Below are 22,379 nucleotides of genomic sequence, written 5' to 3'. Positions count from 1 at the left end.
TTATATATTTATTAAATTTCTATACCACCCTTTATCCAAGGATCTCAGGGTGGTTTACAATATAAAAACACAAAAAGCATAGCAGAGTAACAAACAAAAACAATAACCCTTTCCCACACACACATATACAGTTTAAAAGACCATGCAGTGGTCTGGCGACATGGCGGCAGCAAGAGGCCCCATTAGTTAAAGTGGTGCTTCAGGTTAAGAACAGTTTCAGGTTAAGAACGGACCTCCGGAATGAATTAAGTACTTAACCTGAGGTACCACTGTAGTTTAATTTAGCCAAAGGTAGTCCATTCTACTATTGAACAATTCTTACCATCAGAAAGTTCCCAGAGTGGTTTAACAGTCAATCCTGCTTCATGGGGAACTCTGCAAATTGTAGCCTTGAGAGGGGAATAAGAGTCTCCTAACAACTCTCAGCACCCTTAACAAACCACAGTCCCCAGAATTCTTTGCAGAAACCATGACTGGTGTGTTGCAAAGTCCCTCGTGGGTTTAGAGGTGGAGAGAAGTCAGGACCTGCAGCCATACACCCTCTCCTGACACCCACACGTTTGGTGCATGCAAGAAGGGGTCCTACACAGCAGCAGTCAAAAGTCTGGGAACATTTGGACCTCTGCTTAGGGGAAAGACCACAGTGGAGACAATACTGAACAAGATGGATCAACAGGAGACAAAGGGGTAGAGTGTCTGCTTTGCATTCAGAAGGTCCCAGGTTCAATCCCTGGCATCTCCAAGTAAGACTGGGAATGTCACCTCCCCGAACCCTGTAGAGTTGCTGCCAGTCAGTGTGGGCAATATTGAACTAGATGAACCAATGATCAGATCAAGGCAGTGCCCAATGTTCCTATAGATGGAACAAATAAATAAGCTCACCAGTTGGTTTTGCCCTGTCCAGCCAATTGCTTCCAAAGCACAAATTGTTTGCACATTATCCCACCCTACCTCCAAAAGTGCAAATCTTAAAATAAGTACAAGGTCTCATTGCTTGAGCGCCCACAGCAGCAAACAGCTTTTGTCACTGGTGATTTGTCAAGTAAAGGTGAAGCGCACATAATGCTAATGGCTGTCAGAAGGATTCTAATTAACTCACCGGGTAACCTTGGGCAAAACACACACTTTTGCAGTCTACCCTAACTACCTGGCTTGGCCTTAGCTACCGGTCTATTCCAGAACCGCAGACCTCTTGGTCCCCACCTTGCTTGTTCCATCACCTGCCCTGTGTAGCAGACATCATAATGGTTAAGGACAGTAAGAAAGTCTGAGGCATAGCAGACTAACCTAGGTCAGGAGTTGCCAGCAGGCTACCTGTGGGCAACCACCAGTCCCTCTTAAAGTGCCTGCAAAAGGTATCAGTAAATATCCAGATCCACAATGCATGAGATAGAGGAAAATGCCCACACCATTCTGTCTTTTTTAGATGTAGCAGTCATTGTGTGCTATGCCACACACCCTGCAGCTTCCATTTTATGGCTGGCGCTCACATTTTCCCAAACTACCAAACACATACCCGATAGCTCAAAAAGTTGGCAGATACTAAGTCAACTCCTCAGGAGCAGTCTGAGACGTTTCGGTACCTGAGGCAAAGTGCTTCATGACTCTGTAAACCCAAACTCTGTAAGGGCTTCTCAATGAGTCTTCCCCACCGGGCAGGGGGGTGGGGCAGGAGAGATCTTTTCCATACTGCCCCTTCTGCAGCCCCACTTAGAATATGTACAAATCACACAAATTACGCAGCCAGTTAATGAGGTGGGGGAACTGGAGGCAGCAGTTTTCAGCTCCAGTCCTACAACAGTTTCTGCTCACGGTACATCCCAATTTTAAAGTCTACACTGTTGACCCCCTCTCTGCCAGTCACCTCGTACTTCCCGCACGGTGCTGCTATTGCATTCTTTTTATATTGCACGCATGATATGAAATGCGGTTGCTCCCCATCCCCATGAAGCACTATCCAGACCACCTTAGCAGAGCTGGGAAAGGGGGGAGGGTTGCTGAGTTTTTGAACCGTACATTAATTCACACTGCAGGTGCCCATCAACGCCACCAAACAGACGATTTCCCTCCTCCTGGCCCTTACAAATCTTTAAATACATCAACAGGGGGAGAAAGCTCTCCGCTCTCCCCATGCAATGCCATAAACTCAGCGTGCAGTCATCAAAACTCATTAAAGAGTCACCTTTGGAGAAAGGTGGGGGGGAGGAGGGGGGAGCAATACCTATTAACAGCAAGAGCAATGTTCTGCTTGTGGTTTTTGTTCACAGATAACCATCCAGCCCTCGGGTCCTTATTTGGGTCAATTTCATGGTCAACCCAATGAAGGCCTTCTATTATCTTCACAGCATGGTGCCCCATCAAGTTGACAACATCTAGAAAGATTTCCCATGCTGAAGAAGGAGTTGAGCTGAATTAAAGGTTGCGGCAGAGTGTGTGTGTGTGTGTGTGTGTGTGTGTGTGTGTGTGAGAGAGAGAGAGAGAGAGAGAGAGAGAGAGAGAGAGAGAGAGTTGCATGCCCAGGGCCTGTACTGTGGTGCAGTGGTTAGGAGACCAGGGTGCAAATTCCTATTCAGCCATGAAACTCACAAAGTGACTTAGGGCCAATCACTGTCCCTCCCAAGGTTGTTGTAAAGATAAACTAGGGAGGGGAAAGAACCACGCACACCATGTTGGGCTCCTTGGAAGAAAGATGTAATATAAAATGTACACTCCAGAGGCTGACATTTGCAAGGGGACCAAAGATTGGGAAAGGATCTGAAGCTCCACAAAAGCCGCCATGCCGATTTTGCTGTGCACCCAAGAAAAACGGAGGTAGCAGGATATGATTTGAGGGTTGTGTACCTTACCTCTTGATGCTTAAGGGAAACAACCGAAGGGAAACAGTCCTGCTTGAGGACCCCCAACATTGTGGCACCAACACTACCCTTTTTTACCTTATCTCCCATCCAAACACCAGTTTCATCCATGATGGAACTCAAAACAGTGTGTGCAGGAGTCCTATGTGATCTCCCATCCAAGAACTGACCAGACTCGGATCTGCTCAGCTTTGGCAGACTTGTCATGTAATGTGCCTTCAAACCATGGAGCCCAGAGCTTCCTGATGAAACAAGGAGAGTGGGTGCTCTCAAATATTGGAATTCAAAATATTTTGAATTCAAATATGGAATTCCAAAATATGGACTAGATGATGCACAGGATCCCTTCCATCTATGACTCTAAGATGGTCAGGTAAACTCATCTGGGCTTTCACTAGTGAAAGAGTGGTGCTTTTCTCCCTCTTTTTTGCAATACTTGAACTTTTTTGGGGGGGTGTAGCTGGTTATACACATGGATGAACAGCAAGGAAATGGCCCTATCAAAAACGGCAGTACTGTGTATTTAAGCCCTCTCTGTCCTGTGTTTCAGAGGGAGCCAATGAAATGAATCAGTGGCCCAGAAGGACATGATGTCAAAATAAGGCTGACCTGCTAGATCAGGGGTGGGAAACCTGTGGCCAAGTTGACTAGGGGCTGTTGGGATTTGGAGTCCAACAGCATCAGGAAGATTAGAGGCTGCCAACTCCTGTATTATACATTACAGTAGGCAGTGGAGGCTTGTCTATTAGGGCCAATAGGACACTGCCCCTGCAACTTCAGTCTGCCCTCAACCAACCTTCTTCCTTACGAGTCTAGGGGGTGGCTCTGCCCGTCATTGGTTTATATCGCCACCTACTGTTGGTCTCCCTGCCTTTTGCCCTACAAGTCCTAAGGATGACCAGCCACCACTGATAGCAGTGGAGCTGGATTCATTTCATGCAACATCTAATTTTCCCCTCAACTCAACCTATCTCAGGGGGATTGTCAGGATCAAATGGGATCATGTTCCCAGTGTATGGTGTCATGAGTGCCTTGCACCAAGGGCAGGCTAAAAATAATACTCTCAGGCCCAAGCTGTCCCCCTTTCCACAGTCCCCACTCCCTGCTAGTGCCCTCAACCTAATAAAGTGCTTGCTTTCTTGGAGGACAGCAGTATTGCAAGAGGAATGCCTATGCCTCGAATCTTTGCATGCAAGAAAATATAATACCAGAAATAAATCTGCCAGATGTTCTTTCCCATTTATTTTTATTCTTGCCACATGGGGAGACATTAAAGTTGTCATAAATAAAAGTTACAAGCAATTGTGGAGGAGATGGGAAGAGGTTTGTCAAATTCATTAGCACTTTTAGAGGGGTCTCCCCCGCCTCCCTTCCCAAATTCAAACAATAGGATGTTGACACAATATTTTTTAACTACCCTGAGTATGAAATTGCAAACTTTAGTATGAAATGTTCAGTGGTTTGTGAGCACATATGAAAATCCTCTTGGATCAAAGGAGAAGTCTACCTAGGCAGCATTTACATGGGTTTATTCTATTTCCTTAAATCTTATATTCCATATTATTCCACTAATGGAACACAGTGCATGTTTAGTGCTCATTTCTGTGTTATTTCATTACAGGGGAGAAACCCAGTTTGCATCCCCCTTAACCCAGGAAATTGTGGGAGTAAAGTGATTAAATCTGAGGAGGTCTAACAGCATACACTTATTTACAGTCATGGGGAAACAGAAGCAGGCATGTGAGGAAAGGGTGGTGGGCGTAGGGAAGTTGTCCAATGATGTTTGTTGTTGCTGTTGTTGTTGTGCCACACCACGCCCACCCATGTGAATGAAATTTAGCACAACATACCAGTATATTGGTCAAAAAGCCACCGTTAAATATACAACAGGTACTGCAGTGTGAAAGGGACATTATAAAGCTAGCACTTCTGTTCCATTTTACAATCAGGAAAACTAAGGCAATATTCCCCACTTGTGAATTCACCATAAAATGAAACCGTGGGGTGCAGGTTCCCTACCTGTGCTCTTGAGCACAAATTGTTCTCTTGCCCTCTACTGATTGATTACCCCACCTACGGGATACAGTTACGTAACGCCAATTAATGCTGATCGGATTTAAAAAGCAATAGCCTCTTACAAACCTTGGAAAGCTGACTACTTAACATTTATCTGGCCATAAATTTGGGGGGGGGGAGGCTGTATTGTCAACTGTTTCAATCCACCCTACCAGTCAGCGACATTTCAGATAACACAAGGTTAACTCGTGTGCCAGATAATGATATTGCTGTTCAGCAATGTTAAGGAAGAGCTATAAACTACTCCGCAGCCAATATCTACTGGGCAAAGTCAGGGGACTGGTCCTTGGCAGAAGCTGAAGACAGTCTGGGAAAGAGAAGACCTTGCAGGGTGAAGCCAGCAGGGGGGGCGTGTTTGTTTGTTTGTTTGTTTGTTTGTAGCTGTTCTATTCAGACCTATCATATGCTTGGTACCAGCTGGCAGCATTTCCTTGGCCCCAGTTGGGGCCCTTACCAATGCCTGCCTTGGACAGCCTAAGGGCCACATTATCTCATGGGCAACCTTGCAAGGGCCACATGCTAGAGGAAGGTGTGGCCAGAGGCAAAAATGGATGGAGTAATTGATGAGACCTTTAGACAAGGAGTGGGAGAACCTCATGCCCTCTCTCTCTGGCCCACATAACTCTGCCCAGCCATATAACTCTCTCCAGCCATACCCCTCATTGGTCCTCCTCATTCCCCTCAAGAGTTTCCAATTGGACAGAACATGTGTCCTTAGACTCTGATATTGCCTCTTACTTGTCTGCATCAGCCTTTTCCAATCTCGGGCGCTCAGCTGTTGTTAGACTACAACTCCCATCATCCCTGAGCACTGGGCCTGCTGGCTAGTGATGGAAGTTGTAGTCCAACAACAGCTGGGGACCCAAGGCTGGGTGAGATGGAGGATAGAGAAGGGTGTGCAAGTGTCCATGTAAAAACTAGTCGACTGTAATATTTGCATTCATTGCTCCGCCCACTTTTGCCTCTGGTCCTGCCCACCACTGGCATGTGGCCTTCAAAAGATCGCCAGAAGAGAATGCAGCACTCTGACCAGAAAAGGTTCCCCACACCTGCTGGATACAATAGGCTACATTCCAGTCACACAAAAGTCAGATTTCTACATCCACACATACCCATCTCAGAAGCCTTTATTCAGGCAAGCAAGAGGCATTGTCATGGTTAACAATACAAGGAAGGGGCAGAGCAGGACCAGTGAGGAGTGTGGCCTGGAGAAAGTCCCAAGGGCCAGATAGAGAGGGTTGCATTTCACTCCTGAGCCTGAGGTAAGAATCCACCTCACCTTGAACAAGCACCAGGCCCCTGGGTCTGGGAGCTGCCATCTCATGGTGCCTCAGAATGAGGCTTCATCAGAGGCACTGTGAGAAATTGCAACTGTTGTGATCTGCTGCTCCTGCCACCGCCAGATAAACCTGCTTAGGGGACCACTCCTGTTAGGCCAGTTTGATCAAGCTAGGAGCTCATCCTGTGGGATGCATATAGGGCCAGTGCAAACGAAGAATTCTTGCATGCTGCTTACAGTCTACTTGGATGTTCCATGCAAAATGAGAGCAGTGGTAATCTAGAGGTGCTGGCTCCTTTGCCAGTCTTGGGAGGGGGCAGCATGTGCCCAGCCATATAATTGTGGAGTTGGAAGGGACCACGAGGATCATCTAGGCCCCTGCAATGCAGGAATCTTGCCCACAGCCCTCCCTGCGTGCGCTCAAATCACCCACCTTCTGGTTAAGAGCAAAACGCACCAACGCATTGTGCCACAGAGCCTTACAGTATAAGGGAGGTGGACCTCAGTGTAGCCAGTGAGTTGTGCAGGAGCCAGACAGGTGGATGGATACCTACCAACCACCTTTGTTAGAAGCCAATGGCATTGTTGTCTGACATCAGCAGCAGGATCTGACCCCTGTAACAAATCAGGCACGTTCCTAAGGCCACAAAGGCAAGACTCAAGGCTGGAACCTTAGAGACCAGCTTGGTTGGGGGTCCACCATACAAAATCCACGATGATGACCAGGTCAGCCTGTAAGAAGGCATTCAGTAAAAGGCAGCTAATAGAAATGTTTGGAAGAAAGACATTGTTGACCTGAGGCTGAAGTGGGTAACAGGACCTGCTGACCTGGTGAGGTGGAGACACTTAGCGAATCTCCCAGCAGCTGAGTCACTACTACTTACCAGCAGGGAGAAAGGAAAGGTTGTAGGGAGAACAGCATTAGGGGGTGGGGACAAGGTAGGAGTATTGGATTGGGTCTGTTGGTGTCTTTGTATAAAGGTAAAGGTAAAGGTACCCCTGCCCATATGGGCCAGTCTTGACAGACTCTAGGGTTGTGCGCTCATCTCACTCTAGAGGCCGGGAGCCGGCGCTGTCCGCAGACACTTCCGGGTCACGTGGCCAGTGTGACGAAGCTGCTCTGGCGAGCCTGCACCAGAGCAGCACACAGAACGCCATTTACCTTCCCGCTATAAAGCGATACCTATTTATCTACTTGCACTTAAAGGTGCTTTCAAACTGCTAGGTGGGCAGGAGCTGGGACCGAAAGACGGGAGCTCACCCCGCCGCGGGGATTCGAACCGCCGACCATACGATCGGCAAGTTCTAGGCACTGTGGTTTTACCCACAGCGCCACCCGCATCCCTCGGTGTCTTTGCATACCCTCCAACATTTCTCCAATGAAAATAGGGGTGTCCCATCCTATAATGATAATTTTACTATTTATACTCCACACATCTTATTGGGTTGTCCCAGCCACTCTGGGCAGCTTCCAACATATATAAAAACATAATAATAATAATAATAATAATAATAATTATTATTATTATTATTATTATTATTATTATTATTATTATTATTATTATTTATACCCCACCCATCCTGGGTGGCCCCCAACAAAATATCAAAACACAGTAACGCATCAAACATTAAAAGCTTCCCTAAACAGGCTGCCTTCAGGTGTCTTCTAAAAGTCTGGTAGTTGTTGTTCTCTTTGACAGCTGGTGGGAGGGCGTTCCACAGGGCGGGTGCCACTACCGAGAAGGCCCTCTGCCTAGTTCCCTGTAACTTAGCTTCTCGCAGTGAGGGAACTGCCAGAAGGCCTTCGGTGCTGGACCTCAGTGTACGGGCAGAATGATGGGGGTGGAGATGCTCCTTCAGATATACTGGACCAAGGCCGTTTAGGGCTTTAAATAAAACATTAAACAATAAAAAAAAACCTTTCCTATACAGTATTGGCTTCAGACGGCTCAGGGGTTGGATAACTTCATAACCTCCAACATTTCTTCAATGAAAATAGGGATATCCTAAGGAAAAGCGGGACATTCCAGGATCATATCAGAAACCAGGGCAGCTTCTCTAAATCAGGGACGTCCCTAGAAAATAGGGAAACTTGGAGGGTGTCTGTTTACATCATGCTGGTCTCTTCCCCACCACTGCCATAAGCCACAGAAATTCACCTGCCAGGAGGGCAGGAAAGCATCCCCATCCTACCTCCCAGCCCCACTGGTGGGTAACCTGAACTCTCCTTTCCCGGCAGAATGTTTACTTCTGGCGCAGAAAAGGTTAAATTTTGCCTGGGGCTGTTTGCATCCCTGGGAGTGTGGAGTGCTCTTTGAATATCCTGGTACCACTCCCACCACTATAATCCCGACCAGAAACATCAAGCATGGAGCAGACATTGAACAGGCATTATTAGCCTAGAGATGAAGGCACATGCTAGCAACTTCAATTTTTAAGCAATATCATTAAAGCCAGAGCAGTGAATAAAACATGACGCAGTAATGATGATCATTGTGCGTGTCAACTCTGCGGAGGAGGTAATAATTGCTGGGGGGTGGGAAGCTAGACCTGCTTCCCCCCCTCCCTGATTTCTTAGGCTCATTAAGAAATGAGCTAATGCTACAAAGGGAATTTCCTCCAATGGGTGTGCTTTGTTTTCAGTTAAGAGTCCTCCACATACAGGAATTTCACAGCACAGACTAGTTAACAGGGCCAATTCAATGCAGCGCCAATGCCTTCATGTATTGCTTTCAATGGAGTTTGGTAAAGGTTATTATTATTATTATTATTATTATTATTATTATTATTATTATTATTATTATTAAGTTTGTATTCTGCCCTTCATCTGTAGACCTCAGAGTGGTTGCAACCATGTGCAGAATGAAATAGTCTGATAAGACTGCTGGCTGGAAGGATAAAATAAACAACATTTATTACTTGTGGCCAACGATAGCTCTGTTGGTAGAGAATGACTCAATCTCAGGGTTGTGGGTTCGAGTCTCACTTTGGGCAAAAGATTCCTGCATTGCAGAGGGTTGAACTAGGTGATCCTTGTGGCCCCTTCCAACTCTACAATTCAATGATTCTATGAAGTCATTTTGCGCATAGGTTTTACAAATGGCCAAGAGGAAAGTTAACGCTAGCATATGCCAGCTCATACCAATACCATACCAGACTTGGAGAAGATGCAGGAAGGAAGTAAAATATGAAAGTAAGTGCCAACCAGCAGTTGCTAAAAGGGAAGGAGTCAGTGAAGAGGAATCATCATAATAATAATGATGTTGTTGTTGTTGTTGTTAATACCCCGCCCATCTGGCTGGGCTTCCCCAGCCACTCTAGGCGGCTTCCAACCAAATATTAAAAATTAGTAATGCATCAAACATTAAAAGCTTCCCTAAGCAGGGCTGCCTTCAGATGTCTTCTAAAAGTTTGGTAGTTGTTATTCTCTTTGACAGCTGGTGGGAGGGCATTCCACAGGGCGGGCGCCACTATTGAGAAGGCCTTCTGCCTGGTTCCCTGTAACTTGGCTTCTGACAGTGAGGGAACCACCGGCCCTCAGTGCTGGACCTCAGTGTCCAGGTAGAATGATGGGGATGGAGACGCTCCTTCAGATATACTTCTTGTCTATCACCCCCCCCCCCCCAACACACATACACACTGGTTCAGGTAACTTTTTGCAAGCACCATTGCTTTACTCCTGACAGCTTTAAGTGCCCAAGGAAAGTCCCAGAACAATTTACAGGGACAGCAGGGTACAAATTATATAGTAAAAAAAAAAACCCATTAAAATAAAACATCTTTAAAATTTGTTCATCCACAAAAATTACTCGGCAACAAAGTAACCACACACAACCCACCCAAGAATGATCTCCAGCAATCAGGGATGTGGAACTTCAGACCCAGGGGAAAGTTGTATTCCCACGGGGGGAGTTATATACCAACAACTTATAGATGGTACTGCATTGGCTACTTCTAGCCTAGAGGTTTATCATCCAAGGTGACTGGTAAACATATATAATTAATGGCCAAGGTCTACCCTGCCCCAAAATTTCACAACTCACAAAACACATTCCCCAAATTAAGGTGTAGGTGAGAGGAGACATTATTGCAACCCCGGACTTCCAATAATATTCATCCCTGCACATGAGCCCCCAATAGCTAAAACAGAAGAGGCTATTGAACATTTCTCTATTTCTTCCACTTATTCAGTTCCCCCATCTGTTAACAACACACACCCTCTAGCCTACACACTCCAGAGATACTGGTTCTTATGAGCAGTCAAAGTGGAGGGGGGCATATTTGAAACAATGCAATCTGGGGGTGATCGGGTCACATCCTGAGCATGTAACCTTGGGAAAGGAAAAGATTCCTCCAATTTGCCAGACTCACATAAACGGTAATTTAAACCTAGTATTTATCGCCAGCTTCACCTAAAATCTCCAAAGGCGTGATTTATTGAACATTAGCACGAGCTCGGATTCAATAAATTTCACTTTTTACATCATTAGCATTAAAAGAAAAAGAGGCCATTTGTGCAAGCCAGTCAGAAATCTTCACCGAAGAGGGACTTTATAGTCCAAAATCAGCTAAAGTGTACTCAGAATTACATTATCTGCATCTTAATGGTTAGAAGTTTCATCCTGGTAGTAAATTAATAAAGATAATAATAAAAGGCTCTGACAATAGTTATATAAAATTGAACAGGAGGGAGAGGGTCAAGAGCAGGGAAGACTGGAATAGCAAACACTCATCCGTATCAGGTTGGGGCAATTCAAGCTTCTGTGCTCCAGCACAACACCCAACAACTGGGAACATTGGCAACAATCTTATACCAGGCATGCATGGAATGAAGAAAGTTGACAGAGAAAGGTTTTTCACCCTCTCCCTTAACACTAGAACTCAGGGATACCCAGAGAAGCTCAATGTTGGAAGATTCAGGATAAAAGTAAGAAACTTGCTCCCATAGGAAGCAGTGAGGACCACCAATTTGGATGGCACAGGTGGCGCTGTGGGTTAAACCACAGAGCCCAGGACTTGCCGATCAGAAGGTCGGCGGTTCGAATCCCCACGACGGGGTGAGTTCCCGTTGCTTGGTCCCTGCTCCTGCCCACCTAGCAGTTCGAAAGCACGTCAAAGTGCAAGTAGATAAATAGGTACCGCTCCAGAGGGAAGATAAATGGTGTTTCCGTGCGCTGCTCTGGTCCTCCAGAAGCAGCTTAGTCATGCTGGCCACATGACCCGGAAGCTGTACGCCGGTTCCCTCGGCCAATAAAGCGAGATGAGCGCCGCAACCCCAGAGTCGGCCAAGACTGGACCTAATGGTCAGGGGTCCCTTTACCTTTACTAAAAGAGCATTGGTTAAATTCATGGAGGATATGGTTGTCAATGGCTACTAACCTTTAGGGTTATTCCGTTTCCAAGGTTGGAGGGAGTCAGGCTTTTGAATACCAGTTGGTGCAGGAGGAGGAATACATTGTGCTTGGGTTCTGCTTGAGGGCATCTGGCTGGCTGCTGTGAGAACAGGATACTGGACTACATGGGCCATTGGCCTGATCCAGCAAGCTCTTCTTATGCTCAGGTGAGTGCATCCAGCCATCAAACTCCAGAGGCTCCGGTTATCCATTGCAGAAACTATAAACCTGAATGAAGTGCCCACCAATAAGAGGAGCGCTGTAGATGCAACACAGCACAAACAAACCAAGGTCAAATCTAAAGAGAGAAGCAGTCTAGGTCCAAACATGATCCAGAGGCAAAGGCAGGCAACAGTCCATGGTCAAAATCAAAGGGCTAAGCACCAAGAAGCCAGGGATTTGTTTTAGTTCCAACAAGCAGAAAGCTCTAGAGGGAGGTCTTATATACTCTGGCCTCCTAAACACCCTGATCACAGCTTCTGGCAGTTAAGGAGTATCAGGGATTGCTCTTTCACCTGGATCTGAGGTTTTAGTGGCAGCACACCTGAAAAGTGTCTTCCTCCAGGGCTTCTTCATTAAGTACCAACCCAAAGATCAATGGTATCTCAGCATTCTATTTGGGGGGCCATGCCTACTCCTTAAGATTTTTACTTGTGTGGTGCCCAGTTCATCCTCTGAGGACTCTGTCTGGTACCAGGTTGGGTCTAGTATTGCCTGCACTGACTGGCAGCAGCCACCCAAGATTTAAAGCTAGTGTCACTCCCAGCCTTTCCTGGAGATGTTGCAGATTGAACCTAGGCCCCTTTGGCGAGGTCACCAGTGGGCTATGGACCTTCTTCAAAAGCTTAGAGCCCAGCACAAAATCTGTGTCTTCAAGTAAAGCAAGGGTTGGGAAGCTTTATTGCCTGAGGGGTACAATCCCCTCTGGGCAACCTTCCACAGGTCACAGGCCACTGGTGGGCAGATCCAAAAGCAAAAGTGAGCAGAACAATTAAAGTTGATTTTGTCTTTGTACATACAGCAGACTGTGCACAATCATGCACGGCCCTCTCTATGTCACGGTCCGGTTCACGGGCGATCAAAGTCCTGGCTGGGGAAGTCAGGACCGGGGGCAAGATGGTGGGGTGGGAGCAGGAATGTGAGTCCAGAAGCCAGGAGTCAAGAAGCCAAGGGTCTGAATGTCAGGAAGCAAGGAGTACATGTCAAGGATCCAAGGTCAAGAAGCAAGGAGTCCAAGAGCCAAACTCAGCGAGACAGGGAACATGTTGCTGCAGCAAAGAGCCAAAGGGAAATGCTGACCTTATATCCCTTCCCAGCTCTTGCCACCAGGTACTGTGAGTTACCAATCGGCCTCACCTGTTCGGCCACGCCTTGCCTCTTCAGAACAAACTTAGGAAGGCTCCAGTCCTGCAAGTCCTACTGGTCACAGGGCCTGGCTCCTGCATGCACTCCTGACATGCTATCCTACATCCAGGGAAGAAAGAGGACCAGCTGTTGTTCAAGAATGCATCCCAGCCAAGCAGGAACACCTGAGGTACAAAACAAGGCCAGAGAAGGGGTGTGGCTTGGTGAGAGTTCCAAGGGCCAGAAAAGGAGGCCTTGAGGGCCACATTCAGCCTTCAGGTTTCCCTCCCCCAACCTAAACTATAAAACTTTAGCTTGTGGGGGGATTAACCTTGCCCTTTCCTTCTCTAGCAACCAGCAGGCGCGCGCACACACACACAGGTGCAGAGGACTGGCGAAGAGGTTGTCTGTTGGCTATCACCTACCCCTCAACCATCCAAATTTAAGCAGGACATTCTGGAATTACAGAAGCCATCCCAGCTTCTGATTGGATGTCGCGTTTGTTGTTGGGGTTTTTTTGTTTCATCGCTCTGGCATGAGTCACCTGGCTCACAACAGAGTGTCAGACCAAAATAAGAACAAGTCACCTGGCTCCCACAAGAGCTTGGGACCAAAATATGAGCCTCCCATTTTTTATCAGCAGGATGTTAGAGGGTATGCTATCATTTTGCTAGTCAGGCATGCTCATACCCATTTACTTTCACAGCAGGGCTCTCCTTATGTTCTTTTGAGGTTGAGTATTGGGGAGAGTTGATGTCATAGCCCCTGTGGAAATGTCATGAAGGGTATGGATTCTGAGGAGGAGGGTAAGATAGATATAGACGTAGAATCATAAAGTCAGAAGGAACTCTAAGGCTCATCTAGTCAACCCCCTGCAATGCAGGAATGTGCAGCTATCCCTTACAGGGATCGATTCTGCAACCTTGATGTTATCAGCACCACACTCTAAACAACTTGGAACTAGATTGCCTGGGGGAGGGCCCAAGCAGGATCAGGGAGGTAAATGGAGACCTCAAGAAATGTAGGAGCTGTAAAGTGTGAGTATAATTATCTGAAAACAAAACACCAGTTGAAGGGATGAAGTCACAAGCCTGGCAAAGCAAAGAGTATACTATCTATCTATCTATCTATCTATCTATCTATCTATCTATCTATCTATCTATATAATGTCCAGTAGCACCTTAGAGACCACCTAAGTTTGTTCTTGATATGAGCTTTTGTGTGCATGCACACTGAAGGGGAGAGAGAGAGAGAGTCCTATATAATGTTTCTACTGCATCAGACCAACATGGCTACCAAGAGTATACTGTTTGTTAACAGGGACCACTAGGGGCACCTTGGAAGATGGCCGACAATACCATCTCTCCGGCTCGCACAAGGTAATTAGAGGCTGCTTATGGGTAGTATATCAGTCTCCCTCATTTCCCCAGGGGATGGGAAAATGCTGCCTCGCCCGTGGTTTGCACATAAACCACCCCCGAGTTCGAAAGAAGGTGGGGGTGGGGGCACTGGGCGGAAAGCCCTTGTGCAAGTTCTGGAACTCCCGGGCACTGCTTTCAGGAGCAAAACTGGCTGCATTGCTTAAGAAGAAGAAAAATTTGAAGAGTATACTGTTTGTTAATGTAATGTTGGAAATACTGTGTTATAAAAGAAAGAGCTGGTGGAGGGGGCCAGTGATTGAGAGTGTCAAAAGTTGGATCCTGGGGAAAGTTCAAGCAGGGCATCCCGCTTCTGTGGTATCAGACATTTCTAGGGCACCTCCTAAAGGGTTCCTCTTATCACTCCTGTCACAGAAGGCAGCTGAGATTAAGCAGGCTACAAAACTGGCACTTCCATTGCCAGGCACACAATGAACTTGCTGCCCTTTATTGCTGTAGAGCAGGGGTGGCAATGAGTAGTGTCCCTCCCCACCACCCCAGTGTTACTGGACTACAACCCCCATCATCCTTTCCCATTGGCTGTGCTGGCAGGGGCTGGTGAGAGTTGTTATCAAGCAGCACCTGGGGGGCCACAGGTATTCTCCACCCCTTGCAGTAGAGGATGTTGTCTCACCCGCAATGTTGGAGACTCAGCTGGCAGCCTTCTTGGGTTTGGAATGGGAGAGGGCAGCCCTGGCAGAAGATCCCTCTTTCAACAATGCTGAGTGAGAATGTGCTTGGAATAATAGCAATCTTCTGGATTGGATTTGAAGGCTAAGCAGATATCCTTTATCTCCATGATAATGAGAAGATCAAAGTCTGGCTCTTTATCAAACCGAGAGCTGAGGATCAACAACCAACACAAATTTGCTGGGTCAAACTTCACATCTCCAATGAACTGAGATAAGAACATGCAAAGATCCTGCAGGATCAGGCCAATCGCCCATCTAGTTCAGCATTCCCACAGTGGACAACCAGATACCTATAGGAACCCGCCAGCAGGACCTGAGCTTGCAGGTTCTTATAGATGGGGAACCTCAGGCTAGGGGGCCATAGGTGGCCCTCCAAGCCTCTCTATCTGGGCCCCTGGGACTCTTCTCATGCCACATCCCTCACCAGCCTTGCCTTGCACCCTGAGCATCACGCCCTGAGCATCCAGTGCAGGATTCAGAGGGGTGCATAAGCACGCATAAAAACTAGCCTACTCTATAACTGCCTTGAGGTTTTATTATAGGCAAGTGATATATAAAAATGTTGCGAAGTAAAAAAAAAAAAGAATGAATACAGATGTCAAGGAAATAAACAACTATCTGACTTTTAGAAGACATCCTATAAAGGGAAGTTTTAAATGTTTGATGTTTTACTGTGTTTGAAGTTTTAATTTGCTGGAAGCCACCCGGAATGGCTAGGGAAAGCCAGTCAGATGGGCAATATTTGAATAAGCAAGAAACAAATTATTATTATTATTATTATTATTATTATTATTATTATTAGGTTTGCATCCATTGCTCTGCCCACTTTTCCCTCTGATCCTGCCCACGACTGGCATGTGGCCTCTGGAAGGTTGCCCAGAAGGGAATGTGGCCCTCAAGCTGGGAAATATTCTTCCCCCCTCTTGCTGCACAAGACCATCAAGTCCAGAAACTAATTGAAGCAGTCTCATTCAGAAGCTTCTTCCAATGTCTCAGCCTGAGTTACATCTTTCTTTCCTCCCCCCCACCCCCCAATCGTCAAATTAGACCCAGAACCCTGTTTTAAGATTTACAAGTCTAATATTTAAAGAGAGAAGGGAATTGTGGCAGGTGGGGTGGGGGAGCTGGCTTGTCCTCAGAAGGAATCAATCACATTTATGAAATCTGGGAATGAGCGGCAATTTGGCAAAACAGCATTAAAATCAACAAGAGTGTGTGTGACAAGGGAGCTTTTGGAATAGGAAGGACCTGGTGGCAGCGGTTAGTATTCTATTGCAAGATGCAAACCTTGGCAGGGGAGGAAGGGTTTTTAAAGACTTATTATACATACTTTTATTATTATTATTATTGGTGCCATGTCTGTAATATTTGTTTGTCCCCTGGTGCCACAGTAGGTGATATAAAAGGAGGGATGAATAATTTATAAAAAGAGCTCCATAGCCATCAAAGGATATCGCTTTGATGATGTAGTGTGCACATGAAGGCCTTGGATAATGGATTAGAGTCAAAAACATTAAAGGGATGCTTTTGGTGAAGAAGGTGGAGGGCTGCGCATATGCTCTGAAGGTCCTTTTCCACATCCAGGAATTTCAGTAGGCTTTAAGCAGCGGCAAAGGCTGGTTCCCCTCATCCCCGTGACAACTGGAGAAAGCATCTCCAAGAAATCTTCAAAAGCTTGTTTCAGTTCTTTGCAAAGAAAGGGGGTTTGGGGTGGGGGTGGGGGGGACAGATCAAAGGCAATGTGTTGTTTCTGCTGTCTGGATGTGTGGCTGTCAGCACCGGTCATCTTAAGCAGGGGTGCAAAATGTTTTGCAAAGTTAATAGCTGATGTGATCTTCCAGGAGTCAGCTCAAAGGGATTTGGGGATAGTGTTGGGATGGAGAACCACAGCCCTAGGTGGGGTCAAATGCAGCCCCCCCAGGCCTCTTCATCTGGCCCTCAGAGCTCTCCCCAGACCACGCCCTTTACCAGCCTCCCAACCCCTGGAGTGTTTTTACCTGGCTGACCTGTGTCCCTAAACTCAGATGATGCTTCTTGCATGCCTGGATGGAGGATAGAGAGGAGTGTGGGAGCACGTGTAGAAACAAGCCTAGAAGTGGATGCTGTACTAGCTTCCTAGCAAGTTGCTTGCTGGATACGAGAGGAGGAGGGTGCAGGTAAGTTCAGCGTGGTGCAAACACACTAGCAGGAACACTGTCTTAGCTCTGCTGATGTTTTGGGGCTGCGCTGGCTTCTCTTCCACCTTGATTCTCTGCTTTCCAGTAAGCCTGACGTGAAACTGGTGTAGTGGCTATGCCCCACCCAGCAACCTGCTTCTGAACAAACTTACGGTACAAAGGTAAAATTTGCACTTATTGCCCTGCCCACTTTGACTTTTGACCCTACTCTTCATAGAAGATGGCACACAGAAGCTTGCCTAGGAGATTGTTGTTGTTGTTACTATTATTATTACTATTATTATTATACTCGTCCCATCTGGCTGGGTTGGGTAGTTCTTTCTCTCCTTGACATCTGATGGGAGGGCGTTCCACAGGGAGGGTGCCACTGCCAAGAAGGCCCGCTGCCTGGTTCCCTGTAACTTCACTTCTTGCAGTGAGGGAACCGCCAGAAGGTCCTCGGACCTCATGTCTAAGCTGAATGAAGGGGGTGGAGATTCTCCTTCAGGTATGCAACACTCAGGCTGAAACGATTCCCACAACTGGGATAGCAAGAAGAGGAGTCTCTGCCTTTTCTGGATGTTCTGGTCTCTTTCAAACTCAGTGGGGGAAAGGATGCTGGGACAGCAGTGCCTACACTGATTTGAAGCAGCTCTCCAGGATTTCAGAGTCTTTTCCAGCCCTACCTGGAGATGCCAGAGAATGAACCTGACACCCAGATGCTCCACTACCGAGCTGTTACTCTTCATTCCTTCCCAGAGGCATACCTGCAAATTCACCAACGAAACTTTGAGTTGGCCTCAGACTCCCCAATCCAGCTTGGAAGTTCTCTCTGGCCCACGTTCACCTCCCCACTCCCTCTGAATTCAGCTGGGCACGCACTGAATACAGAGGTAGCTCTCCTCCTCCCCTGGAACAGGGGTGGCATAACAAAGAGTGACAGGTTAAATGCCTTGATCTATGCAAAATGCAATCGGGATGGACAGGCCCATCTCTATTGATGTCAGGCTTATTGTCATGGATAGAGATGGGGCAGGGAGAAGTCTCTGTCTGCCTACTATATCTTTCCGGAGGGGACAAAAGTGTGACCCTTTCATTAATGATTAACCATGAGGAAGGCTATTTCGAAACAGATCGATAATCTCTGAAAAGTGACACTTTTGCCTCTGGAAAATCCAAGCACCATCAAAGTAAAGTTAAAGCTGCATTTGTTTCCCGTCGCTAAGTAAATTAGCAGGCTCCTTGAAGAGAACCTTGAGAGAGAGAACAGGCTGTATTTTAAGTTTAATTAAGGTCAGTTTCAACATCCCAGTGATGACCATTTGGGCATTGCTGGTGCAGCCCTGGGTTCAGAGGGGCTGGTTACATCTCAGCCCCTAAGGAGGAAAGGAGGAATCCTTGGTGGACCACTTAGGACAGTTTGCAAAACACTTTACTGTAGAAGCTGCTTTCATATGAATATATGGCCATCGAAAGAGCCTGTCTCACCCAGCATTCTGTTAAACTAATATTTTATTTTTTATTTCATATCTCTGTGTGTGTTTTATTGGTTCTCAACAGTAACACCATAAACATAACATAAAAACAAAGACGACACATGGAGTACATGTTATTGGATTGTCAGTTACAAAACGTGACAGTAAGGAACATGCATAATAGGTTCACTGATTAATTAGTCCTCTCCATAGAGATACATGTGTTATGGGGGCCGCAATAACTGTGCTGACTTATTGATGTGATCAATTGATAAAGACCACAAAAAAAATATTATTTGTAACATGTATATCCCAGCTTTCCTCCAAATACTTCAAGGCAGTGCACATGGTTCTTTCTCACCCTGCTTCCATTTTATTCTCACAACAACCCAGGAAGGTAGGTTAGGCTGAGAGACAGTAGCTGGTCACTGAGAGAGCTTCATGAATGACTGTGTGATGATTTGAAGCCTGCTGGTCAAAGCCCTAATTCAACACCCCTAATTCAACACTCATGAGGTGCCTCTGGGAAGTTCACAAGCAGGACATGAGTGCAACGCCCCTCTCTCCCTTTTTGCACCCCAGAAACTGATATTCAAAGACACATTCTGGATTAGACCTTCATGGCTCAGTGGGAAGTTAGAACTTAGTCTCCCTGGTCCTAGTCCAACCACAATCCCAAACTGAACCTTTTTGCTAGCTAAAAGCTAGGCTACGGTAAGATGTTGTCTTTGATGACTGACTTCAATTCCACATCGAGAGCAGGTTTTAGCAATACATCATTGGGATTTGCTTCTCCTGTTTGGATGGGTAGGCTTCTCAGCAGCTGATATTTACATAGCACAATGTTAATTGTATTCATGCAATGAACATCACATCTTATTGGGCATTTAGTCAACCCTTCTTTATGGGTTGGAAGGGCAGGGTTATGCTATATGATAAGTCATTTGATTAGCCCCTAATATTCTCACTGTGATCAGCAAGCTAATTCAAAATGCTCATGCCTTCTTGGTACATATAGCCAAGGAAAACATTACACAGATTACAAAGGATGGTACGTATTCACTTTTGGCAACCCATACCAAATGCATCTGGGAAAAGCAATCCATAATCTACATGGATGCTTCATCTTGGTCTTCCATCCTGTTCCCACTGGCAAAGCGATAGTGTGTTTTCAGTTTGGTCTGACAGTGATGGATACATAGCACAACTCTGCTGGCTAAGGTGGCCGGGGATGATGGGGATAGTAGTCCAACAACATCTGGGGAATTCAAGGTTGATGTATTTGAAGGGCTGCCAGAGGAGCAGCCCTTCTATCTATCTGAAGGAGTAATCTCTTTCAAGGACTGCCTAGTATAAGCCCAGTTTAAAAATAAAGAACGCTAAGAACGGAAAACCAAGAGGGCTTTGAAGTTGCCTATCAACAGTGAGCAGCCGGACAGCAGAACAAAGAAGCTCTCAGGTCACCTGGCTGCAGTCTTCCTCACTAGGGTGAAATGGAGTCTATTTCTTTTGAAAGTATGGTCAGTGATGGGTGTAAGACAGAGAGCCAAAACAGTAGGTGGAGCCAGAGCCAATGACAGGCAGGGCCAACTAATTCTAATATTGTCTTCCTCCTCGCTGCTGACTTCTACAAGGGCAACACTGAGACTTAAGAGGAGGATTCTGACAGGCACTGCCACCAGCCCCCAGGGCCCATTGGAAGTAAGGAAGATGGCAGATGGGGGCCCACTGAGCATAGTAATTCTTTCTAAATGTGCATCCATAAATCCATTAGTATGTGCAAATTTGTGCAAATCCTATGTCCTCTTTTGTCCACTATTTCAAGGCTATCGATGGCTACCAGTGATGATGGCTATGCTCTGTCTTCATGGTTGGAAGTTGTAATGCTTCTGAATAGCAGTTGCTGGAAACCCCAGAAGGGGAGAGGGCTCTTATGCTAGGGTCCTGCTTGCCAGTTTACCAGAGGCATCTTGGTGGCCAGTATTAGAGCAGGATGCTGGGAAAGATGGACCACAGCAGACTTCATTTGCCTGTTGTTGGTCTTCTTCTTCTTCTTCTTCTTCTTCTTCTTCTTCTTCTTCTTCTTCTTCTTCTTCTTCTTCTTCCATGCTAAAGTGGCTAACCTATCAATTCAACTGTCCATATTGTCTTCCCCAAAAAGTATCTCTGCCCAACCCATGGTTCTTCATCTTCAGAGCTGGATTCTTGGCACACTTGTTCTTCTCTCTCTCTCTCTCTCTCTCTCTCTCTCTCTCTCTCTCCTCTTGTTCTTTCTCTGTTAAAACTTTAGGCTTCAGAGGAAATAAGGAAGCATTAAGCCCCTGTTCAGCATCACTAATTCCATCAAAGATTTCTCATTATTCATTGTTGGCAGTTTAATTTTCTTCACTCTCCTTCCCTAGAACAAGTGATTGCCTGAATTACTGACCTTCCCATCTTCCAAACGTGGGAGACTCTCCCCTGCTCCCCTGGAAGGCCCATTTGGCATGCAACTGGTGTAGCCAGTCAGTGATGGACTGTGGTGACTGGCTAAGGCATCAAGAATCAGAGATGAAAGCCTGGGAGGGTCAGAGTTCCAGAATCTAGAGAGATCTGGAGAGCTAAGAGAGGTCATGGCAATAAGAGTGTGCATTCTCAAAAGGCCAAGCTTAATTTTGGATAACTGAAAATCAACTGCAAATCTAATTTCTCCCAAATGGTTTATGCCAATCTTCAATAACCTGCTGTCTTCTAGATACTGTGCACACCATACATTTGAAGCCAATGGGTTCCCCTAAAAATCCTGGAAGCTTCAATCTGTATAAGGTACTAAACTATACTCCCCGGGATTCTTTGGAGGAAGGCATGGGCTTTAAATGCACTTAATATACATGTAGGTAGCCGTGTTGGTCTGACGCAGTCGAAATAAATTAAAAAATTTAAAAAATTGTCCAGTAGCACCTTAGAGACCAACTAAGTTTGTTCTGGGTATAAGCTTTCGTGTGCATGCACACTTCTTCAGATACACTGAAGGGCGAGCTTCCCTGGGGAGAGCATTGCACGAAATAAAGCTTTTTAAAAATGCTGCCCAATTAATCAGGTCACCCAGCCTTCACCAACATGGTGGCCTCCAGAAGCTGTTGGGCAACACTTAAGAACATCAGAAGAGCCTGCTGGATCAGACCAGTGACTCATCTTGTACAACAATGCTCCACCCCCAGATGCCTGTGGGACACTGGCAAGCAGGACCCGGGTACAAGAGTACTCTCCCCCACTGTTACAGATAAGTAGCCGTGTTGGTCTGCCATAGTCAAAATAAAAAAAATTTCTTCCAGTAGCACCTTAAAGACCAACTAAGTTAGTTCTTGGTATGAGCTTTCATGTGCATGCACACTTCTTCAGATACACTGAAACAGAAGTTGCCAGATCCTTCTATATAGTGAGAAGGTGGGGAGGGGTATTACTCAGAAGGGTGGTGGGAATGGGTGATTGGCAGATAGCTGAGATGAGCCTGTTGACGACTCTTAACAACTGCAATAGGTCTTAAAGGAAAAGGCAAGGGGTGAGAAGACTGTGATTTCTAGCAACTGGTATTCAGAAGGATTACTGCCTCTGACTATGCAGGCAAATCATGGCAGGTATCAATATAGCCTTCTCCTCCATTAATTTGCCCAATCCTCTTCTAAAGCCATCCAAGCTGGTGGCCCTCACT

The 22,379-nt window shown here is 46.3% G+C and overlaps 1 protein-coding gene across 1 annotated transcript in view; it reads left to right on the top strand.

Moving 5' to 3' along the window:
• Positions 1-22,379, top strand: part of LOC310692672 (ectonucleotide pyrophosphatase/phosphodiesterase family member 7-like) — a 62,012-nt gene that overhangs the window by 12,484 nt on the left and 27,149 nt on the right. The gene's annotated exons all lie outside the window — the stretch shown is intronic.

Source organism: Podarcis liolepis, assembly GCF_965112155.1.
Source record: "Podarcis liolepis genome assembly, chromosome: 14".
In the NCBI taxonomy this organism is placed as follows: Eukaryota; Metazoa; Chordata; class Lepidosauria; order Squamata; family Lacertidae; genus Podarcis; species Podarcis liolepis.
This window is presented reverse-complemented; position numbering and strand designations above follow the sequence as displayed.